Source organism: Bos indicus, chromosome 1, assembly GCF_029378745.1.
Source record: "Bos indicus isolate NIAB-ARS_2022 breed Sahiwal x Tharparkar chromosome 1, NIAB-ARS_B.indTharparkar_mat_pri_1.0, whole genome shotgun sequence".
Classification (NCBI taxonomy): domain Eukaryota; kingdom Metazoa; phylum Chordata; class Mammalia; order Artiodactyla; family Bovidae; genus Bos; species Bos indicus.
The window spans coordinates 56872558-56890372 of NC_091760.1; positions in this window are offsets into that span (position 1 = coordinate 56872558).

The window sequence follows — 17815 nt, forward strand, 5'->3', positions numbered from 1 at the left end:
TGAAAAAATCATGAAACTATTTGACTTTTCATCAATGGGCATATAAAAGACCATCCTTTCATCTTATGAAAACATATTAAGGAGATTGTTGGAGGGAAAAAGCTGCTTTACTTTTATCAAGCAAGTTCTGCTTATTTAGTGTGGGCTTTCAAATACATATCATTTTGCTGATTCTTAGGTCAGTTTAGTTCAGTTCAGTCGCTCAGTTGTGTCCCACTCTTTGCAACCCCATGGACTGCAGCACACCAGGCCTCCCAGTCCATCACTAACTCCTGGAGTTTGCTCAAACTTATGTCCATTGAGTCGGTGATGCCATCCAACCATTTCATCCTCTGTCATCCCCTTCTCTTCTCGCCTTCAATCTTTCTCAGCATGACAGTCTTTTCAAATGAGTCAGTTCTTCGCATCAGGTGGCCAAAGTATTGAAGTTTCAGCTTCAGGATCAGTCCTTTCAATGAATATTCAGGACTGATTTCCTTTAGGATGGATTAGTTGGATCTCCTTGCTGTCCAAGGGACTCTCAAGAGTCTTTTCCAACACCACAGTTTAAAAGGACTGATTTCCTTTAGGATGGATTGGTTGGATCTCCTTGCTGTCCAAGGGACTCTCAAGAGTCTTTTCCAACACCACAGTTTAAAAGCATCAATTTTTCGGTGCTAAGCTCTCTTTATAGTCCAACTCTCACATCCATACATGACTACTGGAAAAACCATAGCCTTGACTAGATGGACCTTTGTTGACAAAGTAATGTCTCTGCTCTTTAATATGCTGTCTAGGTTGGTCATGACTTTTCTTTCAAGGAGCAAACATCTTTTAATTTCATGGCTGCAGTCACCTTGTGCAGTGACTTTGGAGCCACCCAAAATAACGTCTGTCACTGTTTCCACTGTTTTCCCATCTATTTGCCATGAAGTGATGGAACCAGATGCCATGATCTTAGTTTTTTGAATGTTGAGTTTTAAGCCAACTTTGTCACTTTCCTCTTTCACTTTCATTGAGAGGCTGTCTAGTTCTTCTTCACTTTCTGCCATAAGTGTGGTGTCATCTGCATATTACTGAGGTTATTGATATTTCTCCCAGCAATCTTGATTCCAGCATATGCTTCATCCAGCCCAGCATTTCTCATGATGCACTCTGCATGTAAGTTAAATAAGCAGGGTGACGATATACAGCCTTGATGTACTCCTTTCCCAATTTGGAACCAATCTGTTGTTCCATGTCCACTTCTAACTGTTGCTTCCTGACCTGCATACAGATTTCTCACGAGGCAGGTCAGGTGGTCTGGTATTCCCATCTCTTTAAGAATTTCGCAGAGTTTGTTGTGGTCCACACAGTCAAAGGCTTTGGCATAGTCAATAAAGCAGAAATAGATATTTTTCTGGAACTCTCTTGCTTTTTTGATGATCCAACGAATGTTGGCAATTTGATCTCTCGTTCCTCTGCCTTTTCTAAATCCATCTAGATTTTGAACATCTGGAATTTCACAGTTTACGTCCTGTTGAAGCCTGGCTTGGAGAATTTTGAACGTTATTTTACTAGCGTGTGAGATGAATGCAGTTGTGTGGTAGTTTGAGCAATTCTTTGGCATTGCCTTTCTTTGGGATTGGAATGAAAACTGACCTTTTCCAGTCCTGTGGCCACTGCTGAGTTTTCCAAATTTGCTGGTATATTGAGTGCAGCACTTTCACAGCATTATCTTTAAGGATTTGAAATGGCTCAGCTGGAATTCCATCCATCACCTCTACTAGCTTTGTTCATAGTGATGCTTCCTAATGCCCACTTGACTTCACACTCCAAGATGTCTGACTCTAGGTGAGTGATCATACCATCATGATTTTTTTGGTCATTAAGATCTCTTTTGTATAGTTCTTCTGTGTATTCTTGCCACTCTTCTTAATTTCTTCTACTTCTGTTAGGTCCATACCGTTTCTGTCCTTTATTGTGCCCATCTTTGCATGAAATGTTCCCTTGTATCTCTAATTTTCTTGGAAAGATCTCTAGTCTTTCCCATCCTATGGTTTTCCTCTATTTCTTTGCATTGTTCACTTAGGAAGACTTTCTTATCTCTCCTTGCTTTTCTTTGGAACTCTGCATTCAGATGGGTACATCTTTCCCTTTCTCCTTGGCCTTTCAGTTGTCTTCTTTTCTCAGCTATTTGTAAGGCCTCCTTAGACAACCGTTTTGCCAACCAAGATTTTGTGTGTGTGTGCATTTCTGTGTGTAGAGGGGAGTTTTCCGTAATATATCCTGATGTTTGAAAGATCAGTTCTGTTGGATCTGTTACATTCACATAAGCTTTGCCTCTTATGCTGCTGTTCCCAGGTCACCCAAAAAGTGGACCATTACCATCCCCCTTCCCTGACCACATATATCTGTTGAGTAGAATTAGAAGGCCATTTCAGCAAATGTCATAGAGGAAAAACCAGAGATCTAAGTGACCTGCTTCTGTTCGACTTTTCCTTCAGTGCACTCATCAGGCAATACCAGACAAACGCTAAACTTGCTTTTTCTGTGTCATTTCAGAAATGAGGAACAGGGTATGTGATATGTTTAGGGGAGGGACTAGAAAAAAGAATAAGGCAAGATCCAAGCAGATCAGAGGATTCAGTGTAGGAGACATGCTACTGAGCTCCCTTATGGGAGACTTTTGTGTGTTCACAGAAACTGGAAGGGATGTTGCTAGGCCAGATGTCTGGAGGCAGCAGAGGTGTTGGACAGGCAGGGGGAAGGAAGGCTCCAGAGTCAGACCCCTGTATTTCAGTTCATTTACTGATGGAGTTCTTTTGGGCAATTCCTAATCTCCTGTGCCTTTATATCCATTGTGAGTATAATTTGAATAAGAGTAGTGCCAACATCATAAGATTGTTGTGAGATTAAATGAGATTATAGATAGATAGATATTACTTAGAATACCTTCCACATACTGTGAATACATATCATGTTTCAGGGATTATGCTCAAAACTTTCATGTTTCCTGATTTCCTCCTCATAACAGCTCTATAAGGTAGCTAGTTCACAGTGATTAAATGATTTACTTAAAAACAAGTAGCTAATCTGTGACAGATCTTAGATTTAAAATCAGGTCTTTACTTCACAATAGGAAACTTCCTGTCCTGTGACTCCGTGTTCAATAGAAAGAAAAGAGGAAAATAGATGTGCATTCCAGAAGTCCATGTATCTGAGAGCTAATGAACTGCCAGTGTTCTCCTTCAATTAAAGATGCTCTACATATGAGTGGTTGGCTTGGTCCCGCCTGCATTAGTAAGGAAAGGCTTGTTGCTAGAAGAAACAGCCCATAGATTTCAATGGCTTTTCATAAAAGTTTATTGTTCACACATCAAAGCCAATCAGTGTTGATAAATGAGGAGGGGGTGGAGCTTCTGGATTTAAGGGTCCTTCTTGCCAGTCGTGGGGCCCTGAGTTGCATTCTCTGCCTGAAGCTATCATATGAGGGGAAAGAGTGAGTTTGGCACATTTAGATTACTCATGGGTCGGACCTGGAAGTGGACACATCATTTTTGCCCCATATTCCTAAACCACTAGATTTGATCACATGCCAAAGAGGCCAGAAAAGTAGTTTGATTGAGAGCACAGGAGGAAATAGGTCTTGTGACTAGACAGTCTGTGCCACAGTCTACTTTTCTGGTCACTGAATATTGATTTCACTGTTTCTTCCATATGCAGAACCCATTGTTCCCCTATCCAACGGAGACAACCCTAAGTCCCAGAGAGTTCCTGCATCCAGCTGAGTCCACGATCTCTGAGCATTGCAAAGTCCTTACCAAGCTTGGATGTGGAGCCTCTGGTGACCTTCAAAGAGAAAAAATAACTTATGTGTTCCTCCTCTTTACCCCTCAGTAGACAATGGTCAAGCAATGTACAACTTAAAACATTTGTTTGGAGAAGGGCAGAGTGGGAGACAGCAGCCCCTGGTCCAGCATTCTTCTGAAATCCTCCTGACCAGGCATTGTGAAAGGCCCTTTCCTGACCACTGAGGAGGTGACTTGGTCAGACACAGAGTCCTCTCTGAGAGGAACTCCCCTGTCCCTCATTCTCCATGAACTTTGATCCACCCGCTGGGTGTTTCTTCCTCTGCTGTTTTCTTCCAGGGTCACCTCTGAAGTGGGCATGGTGGGAATAAATTTTCCCTGGGAGCTTAATAACCTGCTTCCTACTCATGCACATTTAGGGATTCAACAATTAGAAGCCTCATTAGAGCAAGTAAGTTAGTGATTAGTTTGGCAATATAATTTCTTCAGAGACCCACTAGACATTTGACCTATTTGTTTCTCATCAGTAACTGCACTCAAGTTCTTTCCTAGACATATTATTTTTTTATTTTTAAATAAAAATTGAAGTATAGTTGATTTATAATATTGTGTTAATTTCTACTGTACAACAAAATGAAACACATACACATTTTTTATGTGTTCTTTTCCATTATGGTTCATCACAGGATATCAAATATAGCTCCCTGTACCTAGACATAATTCTCAAGCCTCATTTTTTTCTTTTCTCTTTCATCCCCTTGTATCCCTCTCTCAAATTCCTGGCTAACTTGATGCTAGCTGAAACAATCCTTTATCCTGATCTTTGCTCCAAAGTCACAGTGTATCAGTAAGAAGTCTTATGGGTCTTGGTAGCTCAGGATATTTTCCAGTCTTATCTCTTATTATTTAGAGTTCAGCAGTAGTTGGTTCTTATAAATTTGGTCCTTATAAATCAAGGACTTTTGATCCTTGGACTTTTCCCCTTTAATCTCTGCATGAAAATCTCTCCTTTCTTGCCTAAGCTCCAGTACTAAAGGCATTTAAGAATAATCAACACGCTCTTTACTATACCTCTTTCTAGCCACTTTCCTCACAGCTCCAGGCTCAGAAGCATGTAATCCTTTTCTTAAGTTATTGCCAATGACACGAATATGAAATGTTTGGCCAGAGATCATCAAGACCCTCCAGCTCTCTAGCTCGGTATATTGACCCCCTTACTGTCTGCTGTCTGACTGCTAAAACAATACCAGCCATTTTAGGCTTTCACTAAGTCAGCATTTCAGTTTTTCTGTCTTGATTTCTGTGTAAGACAGAGAAGGCTAACTGCTAGAACCAATAATCCCAAAATATTAGTGGTTAGCATGTTAGAAGTTTATTTCTTCCTTATGTCAAGTCTAGTGGGTAGCAAGTACAGGAAGACTCCTCTCAGCACATGCACTCAGGATCCCAGGCTCCCCAACTTGGGGCAGTGTCATCTCCTAGACCTTGAATCCACTGCTCTATTTTCCATACCCAGTCTCAGACTGCTGGCAAAGGACTCATGTCCTCCATGTGCTATTGGCCAGGACCCCTCAAAGGCTACATCTAATTGCAAGGCAAGATAGAAAACGTAATCTACCTATGTGGATATGAGTTCGACAAAGAACTAGTCTGTCTCCACCGCACTGCCTCTGCCCCGAGGAGCTGAGACAGTCAGCGGCAGCGTCTGAGGACACACGAGGTGAGTATAGCCTGGGGTAAGGAGTGCCCCCCTCCTGGTGGACACAGGTCAGTGTGCCCTCTAGATAAGTGAATTTGTCTTAGGTTCTATACTGAGTGAAACCTTTGATATTGGAGGGTCACTAAATGCAAGGTGTACTGTCATCGTTTCAACATCTAACGATTGTTCACATCTTATTTTGTAGAAATAGATTGATTGGTTTGACTTTCATGAGGAGAACTTGCCTCTTTGACAGTAATTCCCTCTAAAAAATACCCTCTGCATGTTCAAATCCCTCCCTGTTTTCTCCATGTCAGACTTGTTTTACATAGAAGTCATTATTATCTCCTTATTGTTAAAGATACTTATATAGCAAGAGATAAAAAATTCTAAATAAAGTAAAATCATCTCTAAGAGATGGTATGATAATTATACTAAGAATCAAGTCATGTGTTTTGTTAAAATACAAGCGTGGAGATCTCCTGCTAGAGTTTGAACTTGATTATAAAACACCCAGGATGACTTTGATATTTGGTCTGGTTTGGGAATCGCTATTCAAAGAAGATCCTGCTGTCTTTACCTGTACAAATTTTAAGTTAGTACCTATGAGTTGACTTTGTAACATGAGACTTTGAGGATCCACACTCTGTGGGAGTTTTGGGTTTTGCACCTGGTGTTTCCTCCTGGAGTCAGGTGGGAGGACTCTCTCCATCTTTCATCTGGTTGGATCAGTGAATGGTTCCTTGTTCTCTTCTTATCTATTACCCCAGCCTGTGGTCCCTCTGATAGCTAAATAATTAAAGGCAACTTTCCAGATTTCTGAAAAAGAATAAAAGGCTTTTTGTGGTGCTGGCCTGTTTTCAAAAAACAAAACAGACTTCTGAAGCATGGGGTTCTCTTTTCTGTACGTGAGAGTACAAAGTAAAGAAGTGTAAGCAACAAACACGCTGGAGAAGAGCTACAAACCTGAGGAGTTCTGCTAGTGGCACATGCTGGGCAAGAAAGAGGGAAATGGCTGTTTGCCAGCAACGTGCTCCTTTCTTATCCCATGCTACACCAACGCACACCCTAAGGTGATGAAACACTGCTGTTTGGTCATTGGTGAGCCAGGAAAGATTTGTGCGGGTACAGGGGTGCAAGTGGCCATTACCTCCTGTTCTGGGAGAGGAGGAGTTTGCTCTCTGACCCCACAGTCTGTGAGCATCAGAGGCAGGTGCCCTTCCCCTCTTCATTTCTCAGGCATGGAAATGATGTACAGGCTGCAGTGGTCTGGTAAATTTCTTGTGCGGTCAGAAGATGCCTCTGCCTCTTCTCTTCTCTTGTTCTAGCTCTCTCTGTTTTAAAGGAACTGGACTGTGTGTCAAAGGATGTGCTTTCTTATTCTGGCTCTGTGTTCAGCTAGCTTTGTGACCTTAGGCGACTCAACCAATGTCTCTGGGAATTTTCCCATCTATAAAAGAAGAGGGAGGAATCTGGAATGTTTAGGATTCTTTGGAACTCTACTATGGCTGTAAAGCCTAGTGGTGACCTCCCAAGCCTCCAGGAGTTCTAACTGGATCTGGAACAATGGGCTGTCCTATGGAGATCACTGAATAATATTTTAGTGGATGTTAAAGATGATAGTTTGGGAGCAAGAATTCTAGGCTCATCTTGGACATTTTGTGGAGCCAAGGTGTGAGTATTTTCACATCTTTAACCATGAAATTCAAGAGATATATAAATAATTGGTCTACATCCAAGGTAATGGGGATTTTTATAACCACCTGTGGAATAATGTGCCTCTTTGCTAGTGTTCCAGGGAGGTCCCAGGGAAGGCAGTCAGAGGGGATCCCTGTGATGCGAGGTGGCGAGATTGCTCTCAGAACAGCACAATAGCTATTTCATCGTTCATCCTCCAATCCCTTGGTAAGTGTTGAAACCCCAGGCTATGTTTTCTTCCACTGAGGAAGTAATGTTTCAAAGAAAACTGAGAAAACATCTAATAGCTTCTCAAGTTTCTGATGCTGACTTGAAAGTAAGACGCAACAGAACCTGGAGGCAGAGTGATACAAAGTGGGTTCTAATAGAAACCCAAGGTGGTATCTAGGTGTGTGTTTACTTATAGGGACCACATTCAAAGGCTGCCTGGATCTCATCCAAAAAGCCAAGTTATTGAGGATCGTGTTGGTGTTTAAAGATTATGTATTTACCATGGGTTTTAAGCTGTTAAATATAGGTTAAGTCAATAAGGTTACTCATCCAACTGTTTGAGGATGCTGTGAATGGGCTGGGTGTGGGTGTCAGCCAGGTGTTTGACAAGGTCTCCTGTGTTACCTGTGAGGCGAGATGTAGTGCTGTGGGGCAGCAAGAGTATGGGTGGTGGGGGAGAGGGTGACTTAGTATCTAGTTGAATGGGACCAAAAGGATTAATTAATGGATCATCATTGATCTTATCCCCTTGCCACAGGGATTTATTCTTGACTCTGTCCTCTCTGTAATTATTATTCATGACTTGAGTGAGAACATTGAATGGCAAACTGAAAATGGGAATTCAGTGAGATGAAATTTAGCAGAGGCAAATGCAAAACTCTATGCTTGGAATCAGGATATTGGCTGCCTAAGAGCAGGGTAAAGGAGGCATCATTTAACAGCAGGATGTTAAACACTTTTACATCCTGTTACAGTTGGGTGTAAGCTCAGTCTGAATCGGTAGTGTGATATGCCTGCCAAAAAGGCTGACGGGGTTCCAGATAGCAGAGCGCCTCTGCTTTGTGCTGTGCTGGGCAGAGCACACTTGAGGAAGAGCAGTCTATGTAGGATCCCAGATGAACAGCAGAACTGGCAAACTGGGAATGAGCTTGAACAGGCTGAAGGAACCGAGGGCATTTACGATGGATAAGGGGAAGGCTTGAGGGTGGATGATTCTCTTGTCAAACCTCCTTCATGTGTCTGTGGAAGAGCATTTTCAGACTTATTCTGGGTGGCTCAGAGTACAGGATGAAAGATTACAAGGAAATAATAGAGTGTGGACTATTTCAACTCAATGCGTGGAATTGCCTAACGATCTATCTAAAAATTAATGTACTAGCCAGGGAAATAATAATTTTTGCATTCCACGGGTGTCCAAGGAGAAATTGATAAACACTCCATGAGCAAATTGTAGGAGAAAATTTAAGCAACATCTGAGTAGACGACTCTAATGTCTAACCTTGGCATTTGATGTTCAAGGAGAGGATATAAAAGGTGCAGAGAAGGGTACAGATAGTACAGTCTGAGGCTACTTCTGGATAAAATCAGCCTTCACTGATTATGTGCTTCCTGGATAATCTTTTTTGTTTTTTATTAAATTTATTTTAAGAAAATTTATTTATTTTAATTGAAGGATAATTACTTACAATATTGTGATGGTTTTGCCATTCATCAATATGAATTGGCCATAGGCATTGGATAATCTTTGAGTGGCATTATATTGGTTCATGAGCTGAGGCTATAAAACCTTTAGAAAGTAGGTTAAGTTTTTTAGGAAACTATTGTTAGGACATAGAAAGAGTTCTGGAATGAAAATTAGGAAGCAGGAGTGTGATTTATGGTGCCAGAATTGATCTTCAGGAGTCACCAGGCAGGTTGCTATAACTTGGTGTCCTTAACTATAGAACAGGATTCAACTTTTATTTATTCTTAAAAGCTTTGAATTACATGCTGTGCTTTGAACAGCCCCAGGGCAGAGCTATAGTAAATTATGAAAACACTTTGCGGGACTGTGGTGTGTATTACCAAGGAGGAGTTTCTTCTGCGTGTGAATTCCTTTGTTGAACAGATCTCCGTGTGAATACAAATAATCATTAGAGAGACAGCTGGCTTCTGCTGTGCATCACCGATAAAACACTCTTCACACATCCCTGTCTTTTATTCCTGGGAATTTTGCCAGAAGGATTCGGAGCAAGTGTTTGGGTAAGCAACTGGGGTCTGCTTTCTGCTTCCGTAAGGCCCTGTGTGATGTATTGATTCTCCTACAACTGTAACATCAGGGGCGAACATGAGTCTAACAGACTGGGGTAGATAGAATATGCAGGGCTGGCTCTCCTGAGCTGTCTTTGTTGATAGGAAGGCCAATGAGATTAAAGAGGCAAGGTCATTTACACTGTCAAGAGTGGAAGGTTTCTGGGACTTCTGCCTATTAAGGCTGTTGGGAGGAGCAGACATCACAGAGGAGACCTGGGAGGCCAAAGTTTGTCCTTTTCTGTTCTGTGCTACTACACCTGCCCAGGAATCCCAGCCATGACCATGATTTCTGCTGTCACCCATGGGCAAATAATCTCCACATCTATATTCCCTGATCTGCACTTCAGACCTATGGAAGCAAATTCCTACTTGACATATGAATATCACACAGGAATCTCAGGCTTAACATATTCAAAGACAAACACCATTCCTCTGAAATTACTTCTGCCTTTGCATTTTCTTTAGGGCTTCCCTGATGGTTCAGTTGGTAAAGAATCTGCCTGCAATGCAGGAGACCCCAGTTCAATTCCTGGGTTGGGAATATCCACTGGAGAAGGGATGGGCTACCCACTCCAGTATTCTTGGGCTTTCCTTGTTGCTCAGCTGGTAAAGAATCCGCCTGCAATGAGGGAGATCTGGGTTCCATCCCTGGGTTGGGAAGAACTCCTGGAGAAGGGAGAGGCTACCCTCTGCAGTATTCTGGCCTGGAGAATTCCATGGGCTGTATAGTGCATGAGGTTGCAAAGAGTAGGACATGACTGTGCTACTATATCTGCCCAGGAGTCTCAGCCATGACCATGATTTCTGCTATTACCCATGGGCAAATAATCTTCACATCTATATTCCCTGATCTGCACTTCAGGCCTATGGAAGCAGGTTCCTATTTGACATCTGCATTTGAATATCACACAGGAATCTCAAGCTCAGCATGTTCAAAGACAAACTCACCATTCCTCTGAAATTACTTCTGCCTTTGCATTTTCTTTACAAGTGAATGACAGCACAGTCCACCCAGTCATCCCAGGAAGAATGTTTTATTCATTCATTCATTGATCTGAAAAAATATTTATTTTGCTGCATACTCTGTACCAGGCAGTGTTTGCTTGTCGTCAAGATAGTAGTTAAAAGACCAAATCTCTGTCCTTAAGACAGTGCATTTTAGTGGGGAGAACTTGACCACCAATGTGCTAAGAATAACAATAAAAGTACAGCAAAACAGGCACATATATAAGGGAAGCAGAAGGAGTTGGAACAGCGAGAAATGGCAAGAATGGACAGGGGTGTATCCATTTCGGGCTCTTCACATATATTCTGGTTCTCACCTCCTGCTAGGCACAGAGTAAGGCTGTATACCCTGCCCATTTGAAGTTTGTTATGGCCACGTGGCTTGCTTTGGTCTGTGAGACATGAACAGAGGGGTTGTACATTACTTCCAGGCAGAAAGATCACACAAATCACCTCACTCCCCAACCTGTTACAGTTCTCACGGAGGCATTAGTCAGGATGGGACTTCATTAACTTGGATCACTGGGTGGTTAAAATTAGGAAAATCTCTCTTCTGACAAATCTGAACATATTCTTTTGTTTGTGTGTGTGTGCTGAGCAACTGAAATATTGGTCTACAGGCAATGTGTGAAGTTCAGCTGGCAGAAGCTTAGGATGAAAAGCGTTGGTGAGCAAGTGGAGAGGGAGATGGGGCCCCTGGTGGTACAGTGTTTTAAATGTTCTGCCTGCAATGCAGGAGATATGGGTTTGATCCCTGGGTTGGGAAGATCCCTGGAGAAGGAATGGCAACCCACTCCAATATTCTTGCCTGGGGAATCCCATGGACCACGAAGCCTGGTGGGCTATAGCCCATGGGGTTGCAAAGAGTTGGACACAACCTGGTGACTAAATAAAACAAAAAGAGAGAGAGATACGTAATTACATCATTTGAGAAAAATATGAAAAGTGGTCTAATCAAGGTTAACATTCTGAACATAGAAGATCTTATATAGACAAACAATAAAACTTTTAGCCTACAGTAGCTAAGCAGACAAGAAATAGGCACATACGTTGATAAACATAAGAAGCATATTGAAATGTTAAACATCATTGGTGATTAAATAAATTTAAATGTGAATAATAAGATGATATGATCTGCCTTCACATTTAGCAAAGATATTAAACATAATAGTATCCTTTCACATGTTTACTGATAGGAATACAAACTCTAGAATTTTCTCAACAGTGGAGCCATATGCATGAATGGTCTTAAATTTAGTTTAGCCAAGTAATACCTCTTCAAGAAATATTGCTGTGCATTTTTTTTACTAATTGAGTTTCTTGTAATTGAAAGTTGCTGAAACCAACCAGAATAGTGTGTCAAACAGAGGTATTAGTTGGAAGGATACTGATGAATCTTGGTGCACAAGAAATTGTTGAAAAGCCAGGCTTTGGGAAGAACAAGAAACAGAGCATCTTTGGGGACCTCATCAGCTGGAGACTATGGTCCTTCCTTCTAGAATGGGCCAATGATATGGCCTGGCTATGAGTGACACTCAAGTTTCTATGTTTCTCAGGTTAAAATTCCAAATTTCAAAAATAAATATATTGGTCTGGGTCTAGTATACAGCATTGCAACAATTAGTTACAGTCAGAAGGGCAAGATTCCACAGCTTAAATGTGAATGTAGGAGACAGGTATGGGTGGGGCAGGTGGCTCCCAGAGAGAAGTTGTATGGGGACCTCCATATGTGTCTTGAGGTAATAATCAGAAACGGGAACCAAAATTTGTAAGATGCTCACCCTAGTATTATTTACAGCAGCAGACAAAGTAAGAAGGGAATGTTTCTGTAAAGTATGATCAACTCTTATTAAGCCAGTTAAAATTGTGCTCATGAAGAATTCAGTGATATGAGGAAAGGGCAAATGATATTATAAATAAATTAAACAATTTTTATAAAAGTCTTAAAGATACCACAAAATCATCAAAATATTAATTGAGGTCTAACGTGGGTGGTAGTGATGATTATAAAAAATTGTTGTGAACAGAGGGAAAAATCAAAGCTATTCAAACAAGGAAGTGAAATGAAAAAAAAAAAGAAAATTAACACAGATTTTAACATTTTCTTGATTTGTGTAAATTCCCTACAGTGGTCTTGTTTGACTTACAAATGATCAGCAAATTAGGCCAGTTTAAAGAAAATGTATAGAGGCAGTATTTTGTAGCAATGAAACTGCATAGTTAAGCATTCTGTGTTTATATTTTGGTTCTGCCATCTACCAGCTGAGCAATCTTGGTTACATGGATTGATCTCTTTTAGCATGAGAATTTATATCTGAAAAAATGAAGAAATAATAATTTTTATTGCCTAGGGCTTTGTGAGCATTAGTGCATGTAAAATTCTTAGGCCTGTTGCTGTGTCTAATATGATGAAAGGTAACTATTGTAATAACTGAGAGGCACGGATAAGGGACAACTAATCCTGACCGGTAGAGCAAGAGGACGTGACATTTAAACTGGGTTTTGTTCTATTCACATTCATTTCTTGAACTAGGGAGCCACTGAGAATTGGATTTAAAAAAAAAATGAAGACAGGACATCCATTAATGTAAACATTCCCATAATGTGTGGATCTTCTCCACCTTAAAAATGTGCCAGGTGGCTTCTGAGCTATGCTTACATGGGAAGGTCCGTGAGTCTAAGCAGGGCAACTAAATGAGGCTTAATTCTCTCCGTGTCCTCTGAGCCTTGGGCATCTCAAGGAGCACAAGCTAGACCAGCTTTGGTAAAGAGTCAGAACAGTCACCTCTGGTGTAAGCAAACATTAGTCTTTCTTTCTCTTGGAACGGGGTTGGCTGGAGACTTCAAGGCCGGGACCGATTGGAGACTCTCATCTGTACGTAAATAGTGGAGTAATAGGGCAGGGGGCTTATAGATGTGTCCTATACTTAGTCCTACTTCTGCCTTCATGCTTCCCTTCTTGCCTTTACATATCAGTATCTAAAAATGCAACTATGATTCAGCAGTTGAAACTCTCTCACAACACTTTTTAAAAAATAGGTAAATAGTTCTAATACATTTTCCACATAAGTCTACTGTCTTATTCTGCTAAATTTTTCCAGGCCTCAAGGTTCTTCAGATTATTTGTGGATAATGAAAAAAGCAGAGCCATATTAATAATTTAGAGGCCATAAGCAAGAAAAAAATGAGCGTTCCCATTCTCTAATACTTATTTTTAAAAAATTTTAATCCTTGAAAAATCATATTTCAGAGTAACACAAAACTTCTATGTAAACTAAAATTTAAAAAGCTTTTCCTTTCATACTTTTATGATTTTTTAAAAACCACTTGGTTGACGAACAAACGGCTATACATAATGTATACAACTTGATACATTTGGAGGTAGGCCTACACCCATGAAACCATCACCACAATCTATACCATAAACACAACCATCATCTCAAAAGATTCCTCCAGCTTTTTAGTTTATTATTACAGACATACTTCATTTTATTGCAATTCACTTTATTGTACTTTGTAGATACTGTGTTTTTTACAAATTGAAGGTTTGTAGCAACCATGCTTCAAGCAAGTCTATCAGCACCACTTATCCAACATTTGCCCACTTCATATCTCTGTGTCACATTTTGTTAATTCTCATAATATTTCAAACATTTTCATTATTGTTATTTTGAAATGGTGATCTGTGGTCAGTGATCTTTGATGTTATTCTTGTAATTCTGGAGTGGTCACCACAAATTGCACCCATGTAAGATGGTGACCTTAATCAATCAATGTTGTGTGTGTTCTGACTGCTCCTCTGACCACCTATTCCTCCAGATCTCTTGTTTGGGGCCTACCTGTTCCCTGAGACACAACAGTATCAAAATTGGGCCAGTTAATAACCCTACAGTGGCCTCTAAGTGTTCATCCAAGGAGGAGTTCTGCATCTTTCAGTGTAAATCAAAATCTATAAATGATAAAGCTTAATGAGAAAGGCAGGTAGAAAGCCAAGACAGGATGAAAGTGAGGCCTCTTGTGACAAATAGCCAAGTTGTGAATGCAAAGAAAAAGTACTTGAAGGAAATTAAAAGTGCTACTCCAGTGAACAGACAAATGGTAAGAAAGCAAAACAGCCTTACTATTGATATGGAGAAACTTTTAGTGATTGGATAGAAGATCAAACCAGCCACGACATTCACTTAAGCTAAAATTCAATCCAGAGCAAGATTCTAACTCACTCAGTTCTATGAAGGTTGAGAGGTGAAAAAGCTAAAGAGGAAAAGTTTGAAGCCAGCAAAGGTTGGTTAACGAGGTCTAACGAAAGACGCTGTCTCTATAACGTCCAAGTGCAAGGTGAATCAGCAAGTGTTGATGTAGAAGCTGCTGCAGGTTATCTGGAAGACCTAGCTAAGACAATTTATGAAGGTGACTACATTAGAAACAACTTTTAAATGTAGACAAAACTGCTTTATACTACTGGAAAAAGATGCCATCTAAGACTTTCATAGCTTGAGAAGGGAAGTCAGGGCCTGGCTCCAAAGCTTCAAAGGACAGGCTGAGACTAATTATAGGCCATGCAGTTGGCTACTTTAAAGTGTAGTCAATGCTTATTTATCATTGTGAAAATTCTATGGCCCTTAAGAATTATGTTAAATCAGTTCTGTCTGTGCTCTATTAAAGGAACAAGAAAGCCTGGATGACAGCACATCTGTTTACAACATGGTTTACTGAATATTTTAAGTTCAGACTTACTGGTCAGAAAAAAAGATTCCTTTTAAAATACTGCTCACTGACAATGCACCAGGTAACCCAAGAGCTCTGATGTAGATGTACAGTGAGATACTTGTTGTTTTCATGCCTGCTAACACAGCATACATTCTGCAGTCCATGGATGAAGGAGTCGTTTTTACTTTCAAGTCATTACTTAAGGAACACATTTGATAAGGCTGTAGCATATGTAAATAGTGATTCCTCTGATGAATCTGGATAAAATAAATTGAAAACCTTCTGGAAAGAATTCACCATCCTAGATGCCATTAAGAATCAATATTAATAGGAGTTTAGAAGTTGATTCCAACCCCCCATGTATTAGTTTGAGGGGATCAAGACTTCCATGGAGAAAGTAACTGCAGAATTGATAGAAATAGCAAGAGAACTGGAATTAGAAATGGAGCCTGAAGATGTGGCTGAATTGCTGCAATCTCATGATAAAACTTGAATGGATGAGGAATTGGTTCTTAGGAGTGAACAAAGAAAGTGGTTTCTTGAGATGGAATCTACTCCTGATGAAGATACTATGAAGATTGTTGAAATGACAAAAAGGATTAGAATATGACATAAACTTAGTTGATAAAGTGCCAGCACAGTTTGAATGGATTGACTCCAATTTGAAAGAAGATCTACTGTGGGTAAAATGCTATCAAACAACATTAAATGTTATAGAAAAATCATTCATGAAAGAAAGAGTCAATCAATACAGCAAGCTCCATTGTTGTCTTACTTTAAGAAATTGTTATAGCCACTCCAGCCTTTTACAACCACCACCCTGATCAGTCAGCAGCCATCAAAATCAAGGCAAGACTCTTCAGCAAAAGATTACATCTCACCGAAGTCTCAAATTATGATGAAAATTTTTTAGCAATAAAGTATTTTTAATTAAAGTTTGCTTGTCTTTTTAGATGTAATGCTATTGGACACTTAATGGACCATAGCATAACATAAAGATAATTTGTGAATGCACTGGGGAACCAAAATATTTCAGTATTTGCTTTTATTGGAATGGTCTGGAATCAAGCCTGCAATATCTCCAAGGCATGCTTGTATTATTACAATGGTGGTGATTTTGATACTGTGTGATGGAACACACCGCTCTTTACTTTTTTGGCAGCATTTTAAGTGTCCAGTATTGTAATCTGTAGCCACTATGCTATACAGTTAGCCTCTAGGACAGATCTTGTACAACTGAAACTTCATATCCTTTGATTAATACTTCCCCATTTTCACCTCACCCCAGCCCCTAGCAACTACTATTATATTTTTTGTTTCTGAGTTTGACTATCTTAGATTCTTCATGTAAGTGGTATCATATGGTATTTGTCCTTTTTGTAGGCATTTATTGCTAGGAACTTCTCTGTTAGCATTGCTTTTGCTGTATCTCCTAAGTTTGATATATTGTGTTTTTGACTCAAGATACTGTCTAATTTCCCTCTAGATTTGTCTTTGATCCAATGGATGCTCAATGATGTATCATTAAACTTACATGTATTTTTGAGTTTTCCTGTTTTGTTTTTGATTTCTAGTTTTATTACATTATGGTTAGAAAAGATACTTGAAGTGATTTCAGTTTTCTTAAATTTGTTGACTTGTTTCGTGACCCAGTATGTGATCTACCCTTTAGACTGTTCCAGGTGACACTGGGAAGAATGTGCATTCTGCCATTGTTGGTGAAAGGTTTTGTGTATGTCTTTTAAGGTCTAGCAGTATTGTATTCAAATCTGTTGTTTCCTTGTTTTTTCTGTCTGGATGATTTATTCATATCCATTATTGAAAATAGGATATTAGAGTCTTCTACTATCATTGTATCACATCTGTTAGTGTTTGCTTTATATATGTAAGTGCTCTGGTATTGAGTGCACATATGTATTTAAAATTGTAATATTTTCCCATTCAGTTGAACCTTTTGACGTTATGTAATGAACTTTGTTTTTTGTGAACAACTTTTGACTTAAAGTCCATTTTGTCTGATATAAGTATAGCAACTCCTATTCTCTTGTGGTTAACATCTACATGGAATTTTGCCACCCTCCTCCCCGTTTTTGTTACTTTAAGTCTGTGTATGTCCTTAAATCTAAAATGAATCTCTTGTACACAGTATATAGTCAGATCTTATTTTTTATGTATACAGTTACTCTGTATCTTTTAATTGGTAAATTTAATCCATGTACATTTAAACAGATTATTGATAAGTAGGATTTACTATTACCATTTTGCTCATTGTTTTCTATGTTGTAGTTCTTTTGTTCCTCTCTTCCTATCTTCCTTCATGATTTTTTTTTTGTCATAATACACTTTGATTCTTTTGTTCTCTTTATCCTTTTTGTGTCTTTATTTAAGTTGTGATAATAACTTTATTGCACACAAAACTCTACTCTTTTATCACTAACTTTTAATGTTATTTATATCAGAATTTACTTCTTTTTATATCATGGATTCATTAACAGAATTTTGTGGTTATAGTTATTTTTAATACTTTTGTCTTTTTAACATTTATACTAGGGTTAAAATTTATATATACAATCATTACAGTATTATATTATTCTATAATTGTCTATATATTTACCATTACTGGTGAGATTCATATGCTTTTGTGTTGCTGTTT